At 42.2% G+C, this 16,887-nt stretch overlaps 1 pseudogene; it reads right to left on the bottom strand.

Moving 5' to 3' along the window:
• Positions 1–14,675: 14,675 nt before the first annotated feature.
• LOC148011240 (uncharacterized) lies at positions 14,676–16,412 on the bottom strand (annotated as a pseudogene).
• Positions 16,413–16,887: the final 475 nt, after the last annotated feature.

The raw sequence follows: 16,887 nt of genomic DNA, 5'->3' as shown, positions 1-16,887 counted from the left end.
TGCTTCAACAGCATTTTCACATGAAGGATATCTTCATCACTGTCACCTGTCATAATCAAATCATCAACATAAATGACAAGTAGCATAATACCTTTCTCTGTTTTTCTCACATAGAGTGAGAAATCTGCCTTGGAAATCTGAAAGCCAATAGTGACAAGATACTGTCCTATCTTGTCAGACCATGCTCTAGGTGCTTGCTTCAAGCCATACAAGGCTTTCTTCAACCTGCAAACAAACTCAGGATGAACAGCATGCATATAACTTGGTGGCTGCTCCATATAGACCTCTTCTTGCAAATCACCATGCAAGAAGGCATTCTTTACATCCATCTGATGTAAAGACCATCCCTTTGATGCAGCCATAGCAATGACTGCTCTTACGGTTGCCATCCTTACAACCGGACTGAATGTTTCTTCATAGTCAATGCTATATGTTTGTGCATACCCCTTGACTACTAATCTTGCCTTGTATCTGTTCACAGAACCATCTGCATTGTGCTTCACCTTATAAACCCACTTACAGCCAATTGCATTCTTACCTTTAGGCAAAGGTACCAATTCCCATGTAGCATTTGCTTCCAAGGCATCCATTTCTTCATCCATGGCTTTGTCCCATTTTTCTTTTCCCATGGCTTGCTCAAAAGAAGTGGGTTCTGGTTCCTGTATCACTTTGACCATATATGCATAGTGAATGGCTGTAAATCCATCATATTTCAGCCTATCCACAGGATACCTAGCTCTCGTAGACCTGCGCAAAATAGGTTCACTCCCAGGTGCTCTCAAAACATCCCTGGTCTTCCTTACTCCAGGTGTAACAATAGAAGGAATACCCAACTCATCATCAATGCTCTGTTCTGAGCCACTGGATTCACCATCCACATAAGAGTGACCTGCATTCACATCAAACATGGGCTGATCAACCTTCTCTTTTCCTTTTCGTGATACCTGCATACCACTATCTGCATTGCTTTGAGAAGATTCTCTTGATCTCAATCTCCCTGTCCATGGCGAAGAATGTGAACCACTGCTAGAGGACGCTCCAGGTCCGCTAATATTTTGTGACTGCTGCTGTGAATTCTGTGTAGCATTATCATTTTGTGCATCTACATCATCAATCACATTTACTGGTTTATACCAGCTACTCATCTCATTAAAAAAAACATCTCTGCTCACTGTAAACTTACAGGTAGAAGGGTTATAGCATCTATACCCTTTTTGCTGCAGAGAGTAACCAATAAAGATGCACTTCTCAGCTTTTGGATCCAACTTGGATCTCAACTCATCTGGCACATGTACATAGGCAATGCAACAAAAATTTTTCAAATGAGAAATATCTGGTTTCCTACCAGTATACCTCTCCTCTGGAGTCATCCCATGTATTGTTGCAGTGGGAGTCATGTTCATTATATAGACTGCTGTAGCAACTGCTTCAGCCCAGTAAAAATCTGGCAAGTCTTTTTCGTTGAGCATGGCACGAGATACCTCTCCAATATGCCTGTTTTTCCTTTCTGCAATTTCATTTTGTTGTGGGGTATGACTGCATGAATATTGTTGCTTTATGCCATGCTCCTGCAGGAACCTTGCAAACTCATTTCCATCTGACCTTAGGCATTTTATTTGTAGACCTGTTTCTTTTTCAACCATAGCTTTAAGAGTTTTGAAATGCCCAAAAACTTCACTTTTCTTTTTCATAAAATACACCCAAACTTTTCTGCTATAGTCATCAATAAAAGTGACAAAATAGTGACAGCCTCCAAGAGATGCAGCTTTAGTAGTCCACACATCAGAGTGGATTAATTCCAATGGCTTCTTACTCTCTTGAACATGTCTAGGAAATGGTTTCCTTGCCTGTTTTCCAAACTGACAGGCTTCACATATCTTATGCATTTCTGCAACCTTGAATTTAGGCAATCCTGCAATAATATTTTGGGCCTGCATTGATTTAAGTCGCTGTACATTAACATGACCAATGCGTTTATGCCAGATATCAATATGTGCAACTACACCAGTCCCATGTGCAAACATTGTTGCACTCAATTCAGGCATGTCTACATCCAATGTAAACATTCTGCCCTTCTTCTTTCCTTTTGCTATCAAGCAACCTTTATTTTTCATATCCTCAACAAAGCATCCATGAGGATTAAATCGGACCTGTAAGCCCTGCTCAACCATTTGACCAACAGAAACCAGATTCTTGGTGATATTCGGGACATGAAATACATCGGACAGGTATTTCTTTTTCCCATCCTGCATAGACAAGGGGATTTTTCCAATCTGCACAATAGGATGTGCAGTATCATCACCAGTCTCCACAAATCCTAGTTTTTCCATTTTCCTTGCATCCTCCATCCATTCTGCATGACCTGTCATGTGGTTTGATGCACCTGAGTCAACGTACCATACATCGTTGCTTTCTTCTGCACTTGTCACAGAATTGTTCATGTGCTGCACCATAAACAAATGCTCATTTCTGTCATCACCCTATCTACTAGAAGATGCATAATTTCCTTGTTGCAGTTTTCCATTCATGATGTCATTCTTCTTTTTATAGCAGTCTTTAGCCATATGACCCATTTTACCACAGTAGTAGCATTCAACATTGTTGTTTGCATTTTGCCCTCTTTGCCATCCACCACGACTTCTTTGGCTCCCCCTGCCTCTAGAGTTACCACATTCTCCTCCATAGGACTGGTTTTCTTGAGTTTGCTGTATATTCTGATTTCTACCACGGCCTCCAGATCGGCCTCCTCTACCTCTGCCTCCACCTCTTCCAGCATTTGAGTAGAAGACAGCTTCTTTTGAAGTTCCTCCTGAAGAAGATGCACCACCATTTCTCTGCTCCTCAGAAATTAGAAGAGCAATCAACTCCTCAAAATCAGGAAATCTTTCACGAACTGAAATGGATGTCCAAAACTGTGCATAATCCTTTCCTAGACCATTCAAGGTCACAGAAACTAAATCATCATCTTCCACTGGCAACCCAATGGAAGCAAGTGCATCTGCAATCTTCTTCACCTTCATGTGGTAGTCATTGATGCTCATATTTTCTCTTTGCACATTATGCAACTCTTGCTTGAGCTGCATTTTCCTGGCTTGCGTATTTGTGCTATACATTTTTGATAAAGTATCCCATGCCTCCTTTGGCGTACTTGCATCTTGAATATGCACAATCATAGAGTCTGAAATGTTGATAGACAGCCAGTACATAACTTTCATGGCTCTCTCATGCCATGCTTTGAATGCCTGCATTTGTTGTTGATTGGGAATATCAGGAAGAACTGGTTCTTCTTTATTTCCTGCAACAAATTCCCAATATCCTTTTCCCATAAGGAAATTCGTCATTCTAAACTTCCATGCTTGGAAGTTATTCTTGTCAAGCTTTTCAGTGACAATCTGTGAGAGAGAATCAGACGCCATTACAGAACACTGCAAAAAATTATGTTATGCAAAGAACACGCTTCAGCCTCACAAGGGCTAATCTGCAAAACTGACGAAAGTGGTATTTGACCACACAGTCACTTCCTAGTGACAATTTTGCATCAACAGGCAACAAGGATGATTCTATAACTCCCAATGTCTCTGCGCACAAGCATACGATGCAATTTCTGTGGTAACTTTTCACCGACCTGTAGAACAGTGGTCGCACAGCATAAAACTGGGCCTTTTTCTGAGTGCATGCAGAAAACTTCCGCCTCCAAAACAGGCCCCAAAATGGCCTTAAATCAAAAAAACAGGGTCACCGAGCCCTCGCCCGCAGCATATACTGCCCTCTTGCTTCACCGCGAAGGGCGTCTCAACCTGAGACAATGCACTCTTACACTTCTCGGCTGTGCTACCTGTAGAGATCTGCTCCCAAAACAGAAAATGAAAGCAACATTGCTCCTCTTACCAGAACACCGTGAGCTTGGCTTGCTTTCTTGAGCTCCTTACCACGAAAAAGGCTCTGATACCATGTCAAGATTGTGGGAGAGAAGGAAGGAGTCTCACTTGTAGCTTTCTTGCTTGTACAATGGGGGAATACACACAAAGGTGGAGGCTGAAAACAGTTTTCCTCTTCTTACTCTTATACAAAGAAATAGAAGAACCCTATATATGGGTCTTAAACCAAACTCAACTAACTAAGGTGGCATACTAACTGAGCCACGAACTAGAGTAGATAAGGATAGCTGCCATCTAGCTATTATTCATGGGCGGTGTACCAACCGCATCTGCAACTGACACGTCGGTGACATAAATGCACAACGGTCACCCTGGCATATCACGAGTGGAGCTCGATAGCTCAACAGTCCCATACTTGAGGACCCAGTTTGTGCATCATTATTGGTGCGGTACACGGCTTAGGGAGATAGGTCTGGATGTCCCGCCCTTAAGGTGCCCTAAGCATGAAGTGCAGAATGGGGCTAGGTAAAAAATCCTAGGTGCAATGATTATGGCACTCAAATAATTTGAGGGACTTGGTCTTTTCTCTCTCTTTCTTTTCCTTTGTTTTCTTCTTTTCTTTTCTTCTTCTTTCATTTCTATTTTCTTTTTCTTTTTCTATTTTTCTATTTTTCTCTTATCTCCTTTTTTTGTGTGGATATATATAGGGGTGCTCTTAGGTTGTATTCGGTCCTTTTCTAATGATGCATCATGGGGTGGCCTAAGGGATTTGCTTAAAAAAGCATAACTTTGCATGTAGCTCTTGAGATTAGCCTTGATGTTTAGTGGTGTGCTTGACAAAAAGGGGTGTCCACACCTCCTAAGCTGGCTATCGTTCATGTCTTCGAGCACTTTCCTACAAAAAGAGGGTAATAATGTAGCCATCATCATTAGCCAAGCCATGGCACAACTATCTATTCTTACGTTGAGATAAAAAAAGAGTGGAGGTAGATGGGACTCCTCAGCGACTGGATTTTTCTTTAGTAGAAACTTAATGGTCCTAAGATAATTACAAGTTTTGATGAAAGCAAGGTCTGGACATGATGAAAAATCCTCGAGGAAGCACGTGATTGAAGGATGGATGTCTCCTACCTTGAAGGTTAGGCACTCCTCTCGGGATTCTCTATAATGGCATTGTAGATCTTGGGGAAGTCATACTGTTAACCCTAAAATGAACAAGGTGGAAAATTCAAAAAATCTAAAGTAGAAGACAAGACTAAGGAAAAAGTGAAACGGAAGACGACAGCGCACCAAGAAAAATATGGATATGCAACGAGTGCAAAAAATTCCTAAATCAAGGAGAGAGTTGCACAAGAAAAAACACAAGTCAATACTTTCATAAAAGAGTACAAGGCGCACCATGATTTGTTTTGTAAAAGTACGCCGGCCGTGCAAATTGTCAAGGTAGACGGGCGGTAGGAAGGCAGCTAGGAAGATAGGAGAACAATGGGAAAAAGGGTCTAGCCATGTAAAAAAGGGGATAAGGGGATGACCGCCCAAAAGGGATTTAGGGTTTTGTATATAAAGTTGAAAAGTGAATGAGAAGCTCATTCTTGTGTGTGGCCAAAAGTGCCTCTCTTCTTCTTCTTCTTCTTCTTCCTGTTATTGCTTGCTTGAGCTTATACTTGAGATAGGGAGTGTGAGAGTGTGAGGGTGAGGGACTGTCATGGAGAAGCTCTCCATATTCTCCTCTCTTCTTTTTTCTCTTCTCTTCTCTTGTCTTACTTGCAGAAATAGAGTTAGGAGCATGGAGCTTGAGGATCGCTTAAAGCTTGCACTTGGATAGTGGAGCTACAAGAGTTCTCAGGAGAGGAGGCAACTCAATCAAGCATGGAGGTAAGCTCACTACACTTGTAGAGAGAGATAGCGTGTCGGCTATGTGAGAGGCAGCCATTAGTGCTTGGCTTGAAACGCTTAAACAATAAGTGATACGTGAGTCTTAGTGGTTGAGCTTGAGCTCACCTTTACATTTTGGTTCCATTGGTGTGACCAATGGATTCGAGCCTTGAGTGCTTGCGCGCTCCGAATTGAGCTCGATCCAAGTGTAGTTTGGTAGTATAGGTGTTTGCTTTGTGATATGAATGCATTAGAGTAGGAAAAAACAAAGAAAAAAAAAACATGCATTAGGATTTCTGTTGTCATAACAGGGTAAGAGGGTTTGATTTGCTTGTATGTTTGTATTTTGGAGTTTATTTACTATTCCAGGTATATCAAATCCTTCATTAGGGTCTATTCTTACGTTCTAGAAGTTTGTGCGATCCCTCATAACCAAAATCATTAGAATCGAGTTGATTTTCGTCATTTCCCTAGAAACTCATCCGCAAGAATCAGAAAATGTTACCAGAGTCTGATTCCCAGAATCGGATTCAGAGGGTAGTCCAATCCCCAAAATCGGATGGTCCAATTTTCAGACTCGGATCAACCCATCCTATCCAATCGGACATATCCTATTCAATTTCGAAAATTGGACATCCCATAATTGGACACGAAAATCAGACCATCCAAAATCAAACAGTCCAAAATTAGAAACCTGTCAAATCAGACTCCCAGAATCAGATGCATGAAAATTAGACCAATCCATAATCGAACCAACCAAATCGGACCACTCGAACTCGGACCTGTCCGATCGGCTAATCGGACCAACCTAAAATCAGGCGTTCGATTCTAATAATTAGACTCCTGAGAATTGGACCTCTGAGAATCAAATAGAAAACTATCAAAATCAGACAGGTGAATAGAAGACAAAATTGACACATCTAATCCCTGAAACTGACCCATAGACCATATAGAGTTGAAAGCACATAATAGATCTATCACTGGGCTGAGATCTAGAGCAAGTAGTTCAAAACTTGGCTATGAACGGTCCTTCAAATCGCACATGGTATTTAGCATAATGGCACTGCGGGCCGAGGGGGACTGTCCCCCCCCCCCACTCCCCCAGACCTCCCCCAACTAGATTGGAGAGAAAATGCGTGCCATTACAGGTTCTCCAAATTAGATCCTAGTGTAGTAATGGCTCTGCACAAGCATAGTTTCTCACGTACAAAATAGCAACCAAAAGCCCATACCCAAACAAACAAACCCTAGAGCCTCAATGGGCCAATCTAGCCAACAAGGGCAAAAAGGCCATAGCACAAAAACATGTATAGGTTGCGTTCCAATTGCATCTAGTCAAAGCAGAATGCAACAACATCAAGCTACAACTGTGAGGATGACTAGAATGATAGTCCCCACAATAGATGCATCTTGAATGGCACTGCACAAATGACCCAAGACATGAGTGGAGAATCCACATCTGGTTGTGCAGTTGAGGACTCAAAGGCATGTATCAAAAGGCTTGAACTTATAAGCCCTTAAACGAACAAGGTGGAAAATCCAAAAAACCTAAAGTAGAAGACAAGGCTAAGGAAAAAGTGAAATGAAAGACGAAGGCGTGCCAAGAAAAATCTGGAAATGCAAGAAGTGCAAAAAATTCCTAAATCAAGGAGAAAGGTGCATAAGAAAAAGTGCAAGTCAATACTTTTCTAAATGAGGCGCACCATAATTTATTTTGTAAAATATTGCGAGCTTTCACCCGTGCAAATTGTAAAGGTAGATGGGCAGTAGGAAAGAAACTAGGAAGATAGGAGGACAATGGGAAAAAGGGCCTACGGGCTATGTAAAAAAGGGGATAAGGGGATGACTACCCAAAAGGGATTTAAGCTTTTGAATATAAAGTTGAAAAGTGAATGAGAAGCTCATTCTTGTGTATGGCCAAAAGTAGCTCTCTTCTTCTTCTTCTTGCTTGCTTTCTTGAGCTTGTGCTTGAGAGAGGGAGTGTGAGAGTGTGAGGGAGTGAGGGAGTGAGCATCTGAGGGTGAGGGATCATTGTGGAGAAGCTCTCCATCTTCCCCTCTCTTCTTTTCTTCTCTTCTCTTCTCTTCTCTTCTCTTCTCTTCTCTTCTCTTGCTCGCCACAATGGAGCTTGGAGGGTGGAGCTTGAGGATCGAGATTGCTTGAAGCTTGCACTTAGATAGTGGAGCTATCAGAGTTCTCAAGAGAGGAGGCAACTCAATCACGCATGGAGGTAAGCTCACTACACTTATAGAGAGAGACAACACATCGACTATGTGAGAGGCAGCCATTAGTGCTCGGCTTGAAACACTTGAACAATAAGTGGTCCGTGGGTCTTGGCGATCGCCTCTACACATACCTACCATGCTCCTCCCTATTTTGGTCCACTCCGTGTGCCTCCAAGGCTATGGCATGTAGATAGGATCATTCCTTTCTTCAGGGAGTGTGCCATAGAATGCCATCCATGCATCAAGATTCGTATCCCAAATCCTTCTCTGCCACTTGGGTTGTGCTTCATAGCCTTGGACCATCTTGGGGATCTGGTACATATTTTCCTACTAGTAGTCTCGAACTTCCTACGTCCATCGAGTGAGAACTATGCTCCGCTCTGCGACCCATCGATTTGCCAAGTTGTTGGCCATTTGAATTATTATGTCCACTACTTCCACTGGTAGGATTCAGTCCAGGGCCCCTGGGTAGAGGAATGATAGTTCGAAGGGCCGGGTTTAGAGTTCTCCTTGCTCCCAAATACTCAGTTTCCAGGGCCAATTGACATGATAGCAATCCTCGCATTGTCGCATGGGCCCTCCAAGAAGAGGTTGGGGTTGCGCTCTAGCTCTCTGTTATGCTTGCTCCATCAATTCATGTATTCTTCTCTTAGCTGCAATGATGCTCTCGGGTACTTGTCTCCTTTTTGGATCTTCATGGGGTACATTTGGTAATGGTGGGCTAAGCTCTCAGGCATGTTGCTCTTCTCCTAGCTCCTGCATAAAATCCAGCCCTTCCTCTTCTTGAGGTTGCTCTTGTGGGGTTAGATCTGAGGGTAGATGCGGCAGCTCCTACTCTTCAAAACCTAGCTCCTTCAGCTCATTAGTGGAGAGGCTAACTTGCCTCAAATACATGCATTAATTTTTTCTCATTAGACTAGTCCCGCTTGGGAGAGCTCGCTCATGTAGGCCATACTTCAGGGCTTTGGTGGGTCAATTCTAGCTTCATTCTCATCCTCTCCACAAAATCCTTGTTGTCCGCTTGTGTTACATGGAGTATTGTGCCCAAGAAGGCTTGTTGTTGTGCCTCTGAACTGTTGAGAATAGCAAATGATGCTTTCCCATAGAGGCTAGATGTATTCCCTGAAGAGGCTATAAGATAGACAAATGATGTATGCTCTAGGAAGAGATGTTCAGAATCCCATATGCACATTGAGGAGAGCGGTACTATCCAAAAAGCTATAAAGGCATGCACTTGGTTGACACTCATTACAAGAGAATGGTACTATTAGTTTGAGTCCTTGTCAATGTCATTTTTCATCTTACACAAGAATGTGTTTATGAGTCCAAGCTTCCATCTTGAAACCTAATTCAATTGTGTAAGAGTTAGTCTATCTAAGTCTATGTCAACATGAGTTGTGTATCCATCCTACATAGCTCCTACCATGCTCTAGATCAATGTTTTTCAACATGGTATCAGAGCTCAGCTAAGCATGCCATAGCTCCATACATTACTTCTCTAGCCTCTATTCACCTTTGGTCATCTCAGTCTAGGCTTAGTGGGAGTGTATGACCCCCATTCTTCACTTCTTCTCACTACCCTCCTTGACAACCATAGCTATTGTGCACCTACCTTGCTTTAAGCTCTTAGATCTCTTCAACCAAACAACATCTTGACAAGCTTCCTTCGAGAGATCTCTACCCCTACTCTTGGAGCTCCTCTCTATCACCTCAAAGATCAACAATAGGTCATCTATAGCTCAACATTGTCAACTTGTCAACTTCTATTCTATGTGTCCTCCATAGCCAAATGGGACTTGTAGCCATTTGAGCTTCTGGGTCTCACAACAGAGGACATATCTCATTACGATTTCTTCTGAGAATTGTTTAGCAATGCAAGGTGCAAATTTATACCACTTTACATATCAACATTGGCTACTCTATGCACCGGCATTGAGAAAATTTGTGATAGTTGTAATTTTTGTGCCTGACTGAAATTCGTATAGCTCGATCTCTACCTGCACACTATGATTCTTCCTCTGAGCATAGGGCATTTGAAGGTGTCTTTAAAGCTTTCTCTCCATCAAATATTCGACTGGATCATCCACTGTAGCCAATGTACCATCCAAAAAATCAGTCGCATGTGCTTCAAAACCCTAATAAACACCATAGCCATTAACATTCAAGCTTCTTTCTTCACTCCATTCTCAAATCCATTTGATAAAGATAAGTACCATTACTCAAATCTGTTGCTAAACTCAAGTCATTTACCAACAAGGAGGGGACTCAAGTTGAAGGACAAGACAAGAATCATCATCAAGCTCAAGTCCAAACATAGTATCTCTTGATAGTATAGAGTGTATCTTCACACTACCTTGCACTTGTGTTCTTCACACAAAATATTTCAACTCTTCCACTACAAAATCAGAGATTTGAGGCTGATTCTCAGTAATGAGAATGCAAAGCATGAAGGTTTTTCTCATGAAGAGTAGAATTACTCTTGTTGCTCATTTCAACTACATAAAAGACTTGTTTATTCTACTTGCAGGGATGGTTGGATTTACTTGTTTTGAAGAGAAATCAATGAATTTATTTGAAGATTTTGAAGACATTCCAGCTATCTTGGACATCATGATACCTTTGCTTGAGGGGGACAAGAAGAGCAAAGTCAAAGTTAAAGAAGTTGCAAGTAAAGTAAAGAGTGACGAAGCAAGAAAAATGAAGGATAAGATGTTGTATGATCTCAGAAGAAAATCCAATGTAATGTCAAGCCATGAGTCAAAGCCATATGAGATCCCAAAAGCTATGTATCCTCAAATTTATGTAATAGTTCAACAAGTCATGTCAAATCACAGCAATGTACCCATCTCAAACTCACTGAGAAAGAAGACCAAAATGACCTCACAAAGAATACTAGAGCACAAGATAATCACAAACAAGTCAAAGATGAAGAGCATGAAGACCAAGAAGATCAAAGACACCTAGAAGATCAAGAAAAGCAAAGGATGCCAAAGAATCATAAGGAAGATAAATAAATTTTTGCTACAGACAACAAATATTTTTTCCCATAGTGGATCTCTATTTCCCGTAGTGGATCTTGTTTTTCCATAGTGGATCTTGTTTCCCATAGTGGATGTAAAAGCCCTTACCAAAGATGTAAAGCTTCAAGGCTTAACTTGAAACTTTACCAAAGATGTAAAGTTTCAAGCCTTACCAAAGATGTAAAGTTTCAAGCCAAAGAGCTAGTCTTCCGAGTCATGTCATCATGTAGGGGGGGCAAAAGCTAGCAAGGGTAGAGACTCATCATTTGAGGATGGTGTTGAGAATAGAAAATGATGCTTGTCCATAGAGGCTAGATGTATGCCCTGAAGAGGCTATAAGATAGACAAATGATGTATGCTCTAGAAAGAGATGTTCAGAATCCCATATGCATAGTGAGGAGAGTGGTACTATCCAAAAAGCTACAAAGGCATGCACTTCATTGACACTCATTACAAGAGAATAATACTATTAGTTTGAGTCATTTTCAGTGTCATTTTCCATCTTATTTCATGAGTCCAAGCTTCCATCTTGAAACCTAATTCACTTGTGTAACAGTTAGTCTATCTAAGTCTATGTCATCATGAGTTGTGTATCCATCTTCCATCCTCCATAGTTCCTACCATGATCTAGATCCATGTTTGTCAACATGAACTTGCTTATACGGCTTCGGCTCTGGCCTTTGCCAACACCTGCTTGCATTCCGCTATGGCCAAAGCGCTTGGCAAGTTCTTGCACTCGTTCATAGTTGTGCTCTTCCTAGTGTTTAGCTCTCTCTTCCAACTCCTCCTTGCCCTTTTCCTTGCTTTGAGATAGCATCATTGTTGGGAGCTCACACTCAACCGCCGAGACCCATGGACTGCTTATTGTTCAATCATTTCAAGTAAGCACTAATGGCTACCTCTCACATAGCCGATGCGCTATCGCTCTCTGCGAGTGTAGTGAGCTTACCTTGATGCCCAATTGAGTTTCTTCCTCTCTCAAGCACTCTATTAACTCCACGATTCGTGATGTAAGCTCAAGCATCCTCAAGCCTCTTCCTCCAAGCTCCATCCTCCTTAGCCACGCGTGAGACAAGAGAAGAGAAGACAATAAGAAGAGGGGAGATGGTGGAGGGCTTCACCTCCAAGATCCCTCACTCTCACATACTCACTCCCTGACTCACTCACAGTTCCTCCCTCAAGCACTAACAAGCAAGCAAGCAAGAGAAGAGAAGAGAAGGAGAGAAGAAAAAGAGTCCACTTTGCCACACACCAAAGAATGAGCTCTCATTCACTTTTTGAACTTTATATACGAAACCATAAATCCCTTTTGGGAGGTTATCCCCTTATCCCCTTTTTTACATGTGGTCGTGGCCTATGGTGGCTGTGGCCTAGGCCCTTTTTTCCATTGTCCTCCTATCTTCCTAGCTTACTTCCTATTGCCCATCTACCTTTGCAATTTGCACAAGTGAGAGGCCAGACCTCTTAAAATAAATCATGGTATACCTTTTGCGCTCTTTTACAAAACTATTAACTTGCGCTTTTTCTTGTGCGTCTTTTTTCTTGATTTAGGACTTTTCTACACTTCTTGTGTTTCCATATTTTTCTTGGCGCACCTTCATCTTCCATTTCACTTTTGCCTTGGCCTTGTCTTCTACTTTAAAATTTCTACCTTGTTCATCTAAGGGTTAACATTACCCCCCCTCCTAAACAAGTGATAGTCCCATGGCACTGATGCGGAGTGGTTGGAAGGGGGGATGGGTATAGCCATGTCTCTGAATCTCGCAATCTGATTTGGAGACATGCGTGTGAAGATATCTTGCAACTCCTCATCGCTCATCCCTCGACTCATCCTGAAAAGGTCACCTGCACAGACAAAAAATGATGTTAACATAATCAATTTAAATCATACAAAGCACGATAATATAAATCCTTAAAAAATGCTCTCTCTTAAAATTCATATTTTATGTACCCTTATAAGTGATTAGTCAAGGAATTGACTTAGTGGATGCTCCAAGTATGAAGTATGCTATGGTCCCATGTCAATCTCCTGATACAATTCCACATACATTGGAAGGTCGATAGACATGTCTTCACAAAAGGATGAGTCCACCTCGTTCTTAAAGAATTCTTGTATTTCTATCATCGTTAGCCAATGTTGGCTCCTCTATATGCTCCAAGCTTTCGGTGGCCTCCACCCCTTGCAATATCGACCCCTCTATTTGCATATTGTCCTCATCTATGCTCAGAATATCGCTTTGATCATATACTCTCGCACTTCGAGAAGCTGAATGTATAACATATCACTATCGAGCTTGTCGAGGGTTTGGATAGAAGATTACCTATTCACAAACATGTAAAAGAGAGATTAAACTATTGTGACATGTACCATGTCGTAATATAATTAACAAACAAATGAGTTCATGCACCTGTTCACAATGAACCGGCAACACAAAGGTGTTGCGCAAATCCGTCTATTTTTTTTCAAAATCTATTTCGAGAAATCCAGATGGACCTCGTCGAATTGTTGCTCTAGCTCCTTCAAGTACCACTTTGAACCACTACACATCAAATAGTATCATGGAGAAGCTACAATAATCCACCGTAACAATACTTTGCAAGTTTCCAAAATACTCTATCTCATCTATAACCATGTTTGGATCCGTTGCTCGTCGTCGGCTCTCCTACTCAAACCTTGCCATGATACCACAGTTCATTGTGGAGCACATTTTGTCAATACGCTCCACGCGAAAATGCTGTCCACGTGACCACACTGCACTATATATTTTGTACTATACATTGAAACACTCAAATTAGTTGTCCCATATAAAATATAGTTATGACAAATCCTAAACACGTCATCATCTTTGGACTACATCCCCTCGAGAATTCCCACTCCTCCATTGAGACCTCCGCTCCTTCGCAAGACACTGCGGTCAAAGCTCCATGCAACCATCACATTGACATGAACCGCAACATCTCCTCCATGCCTTCGGGATATTGAATTGGTCGATGGCGCGTACTACGTTGAAATTCAGATCGTGTTTCCTCTCGATCTTGCCTAGCTTGCTGGTACCTGGCAAGCCACGTCTCCATAGAGGCATGGTGCAACATACAAAAGCGATTCACCTTCTTCTCCATTGCAGCATCAATTCTTTTTTCTAACCCATTTCCAACCACCACATCTCCTATCAGTCTATCATCGTCCTTCAGCGACCATAGCATATTATTGCATGGATGCACCATTAGTAGCCATTGTGAAATATGCACTAGCGCCTCAGACACCAACCAACCTTCAACCATGCTACCTTCTGGCTGAGCTCGTTGTCGCATAAAGCCTTTCAGGGTTTTCATGAAGCACTCCAAGAAGAATATCCATCGCATATGGATAGGTCCAGCAATCTCCACATCATCTATAAGATGCACAAGAAGGTGGATATGTATTGTGAGCATGCTAGTAGGTAGGTATTTCTCAAAGAGATAGACCGTCTCCATTGCTCCCCGCCTCGCGGATTCAATAGAGAACGTCTTAATCTCCTTCTGTGAGATCCATTGCACCAAAGTCGACAACCTGTAAATGGCCCTGTGTATTTCTAGAGTAAGGCATCCTGCAATCGCGATTGGTAGTACAAACTGCCACAAATGAGAAAGCATTATGAACAATGGCTACACTCCAAATAGCAAAATGCACATGCCAATTACAATCCATTCATAGTACAAACCTGACATATCTTATGCCAATCATGGGATTTTAGCCATGATAATTGGTCGTCTTTAGAAAATACAGACCTGAGAGAACGCATCATACCCATCGGAGTGTGGATAGACTTGACTACTTACATCACAATGCACTCTTCTTTAGTGGACAAAACCCAAGGAGCGTGAGGTAGCTGCACACGACCATCGGCACTCGACTGTGGCCAAAGTGCCTCCATCCTGCCTATCTCCTTCAAATCCATTCGTGCCCCTATAGTGTCTCTCTTTCCTGTGATGTGGTCCCATAGCAAGCTGCCCACATTCTTGAAAATATGCATGGGATCTAACAAGTGGTTGATCTGTAAGTGGGTCCAATATGGCAACTCGTAGAAAACTGAGAACCGCCGCATTTTATTTGAATGTGACTCCGCGTGGACCATTTTCAGCTTGTACTAGCTTGCGGCATTCATACATGTTGGAGGTCATCCAAGAAAACCTTTCTTGAGTTCATGACCCCCTGACAAGAAAGCGGCATGTCCTTGATATACCATCTTCTTCATGGTTCGTGACCTTCGGGAGTCTAACTGTCGCCCGCACAATGGACATGCATGATAACTTGAGGTAACCAGACCTATTCCAACACCTCTATCCAGTGAATAGAAACTTAAACGAGATAAAATATAGATATTACCAATGAGAACGGAAGCTTATTTACCTGAGCACTCTCCAAATCCTGGAAAGTCATGCATCGTCCACATGAGAATGGCTCAAATATTGGCGGACCGTCGACCATCGTGCTTGCTCATATCTTGCATGGTGACCCCCTCCTCCCACAAAATCTTAAGCTCATCGATTAACGGAGGAAGGTACACGTCCATATTTTCGACTTTGTAGTGGCCAGGGATGAGTAAGCTAAGGATGAGATGTCCTTTCTTCGTAGAGAGCCATGGAGGGATATTGTAGTTGACAAGGACTATAGGCCACATACTGTAAGAAGTTGAGTGCAGACTAAATGGGTTCACGCCATCCATTGCAAGATCGAGCCAAAGATTCCTTGGCTCTCGGGCAAAGCCTGGGAAGGTAGAGTTAATGTGGCTCCATGCACGTGAATCCATTGATATTCATTGAACTCCATCTGTGGACCTATTCTGTGCATGCCACATTGTCAATCTCGCCATGCCAGACGTACGAAACATATGGTTTATGCGGGGGATAAGCGGAAAGTGTCTGAGAACTTTTTGAGGGATGGTTTGCCCTTGCAAGTCCTGTCGATACCTGTGAGAATCACACTTTGGACATGTCTCCATAGTCTCATATTCTCCTCGAAACAGTACGCAATCGTTGATACATGCATGGATGCTGTTGTAGTCCATGCCAAGCTTTCGTAAAACATGTCGTACATCATCACAAGACTCAGGCATAGTATTTACAGGTGGTAATATATGATATTTTAATAACTTGAAAAAAATCATAAAACACCTTGAAAAAGCACAAATGTTTTTAATAATAGTGCCGAAAAGAAATCAACGAAGCGTACGTACAAGGTACTTGAACAACTCGGTCACACTCGCATCGCTCCACCCGTATTTTGCTTGCACACTTAGGAGTGCAAGTAGTGTCTTCAGGCAAGATACTCACCACCCATCGTATAATGGTATGGATGCTTCCTCTCTAAGCGGATTAGAAGTCTTGACATCCATGGGAATCAATGCATCGATCATTGCCTCCATCTCAGGCTCCAAGATTGTAGGTAGGTCTAGAAGGCTGCCTGTCTCCTTTGGTATTGACGATATAGACTGGGTGGTGCCTTCCAAGTGGTGGATTGGCTCATGCACTCCATCCATCGTACGTCCACGAACTCTTCTAATTGGCTGCAAAGGGTGCACTCCTCCTTGGGACGAGACGTCACCTCATTGGATAGAAAATTTGCCAGTCACACCCAATCTTCTTGTATATGGTATTCAATTAGCTTGCGAGTACAATGCATACTTGATATTAACTTTTCTTACTGTTTGCTGAAAATTCGCAATCGCTTGATAAATGATCTCAGATTGAAACTCGCCGAAACATCGTACATGTTCTATAGACAATCGACATTTTTGTCTTATTGCCAGCTTGCATTGAGAGCAAGGACATGGGACACGCTGATTAAGATACGCCTCGCGATCTTGAATAACAAGACCTTCATCGTTTTCCATTTTGTCTACATTACGA

Source organism: Lygodium microphyllum, chromosome 28, assembly GCF_053477565.2.
Source record: "Lygodium microphyllum isolate KBCC chromosome 28, Lygodium_microphyllum_v1.1.10, whole genome shotgun sequence".
Classification (NCBI taxonomy): domain Eukaryota; kingdom Viridiplantae; phylum Streptophyta; class Polypodiopsida; order Schizaeales; family Lygodiaceae; genus Lygodium; species Lygodium microphyllum.
The sequence above is the reverse complement of the archived record's forward strand: the minus strand, read 5'-3'. Positions and strand labels throughout refer to the sequence as shown.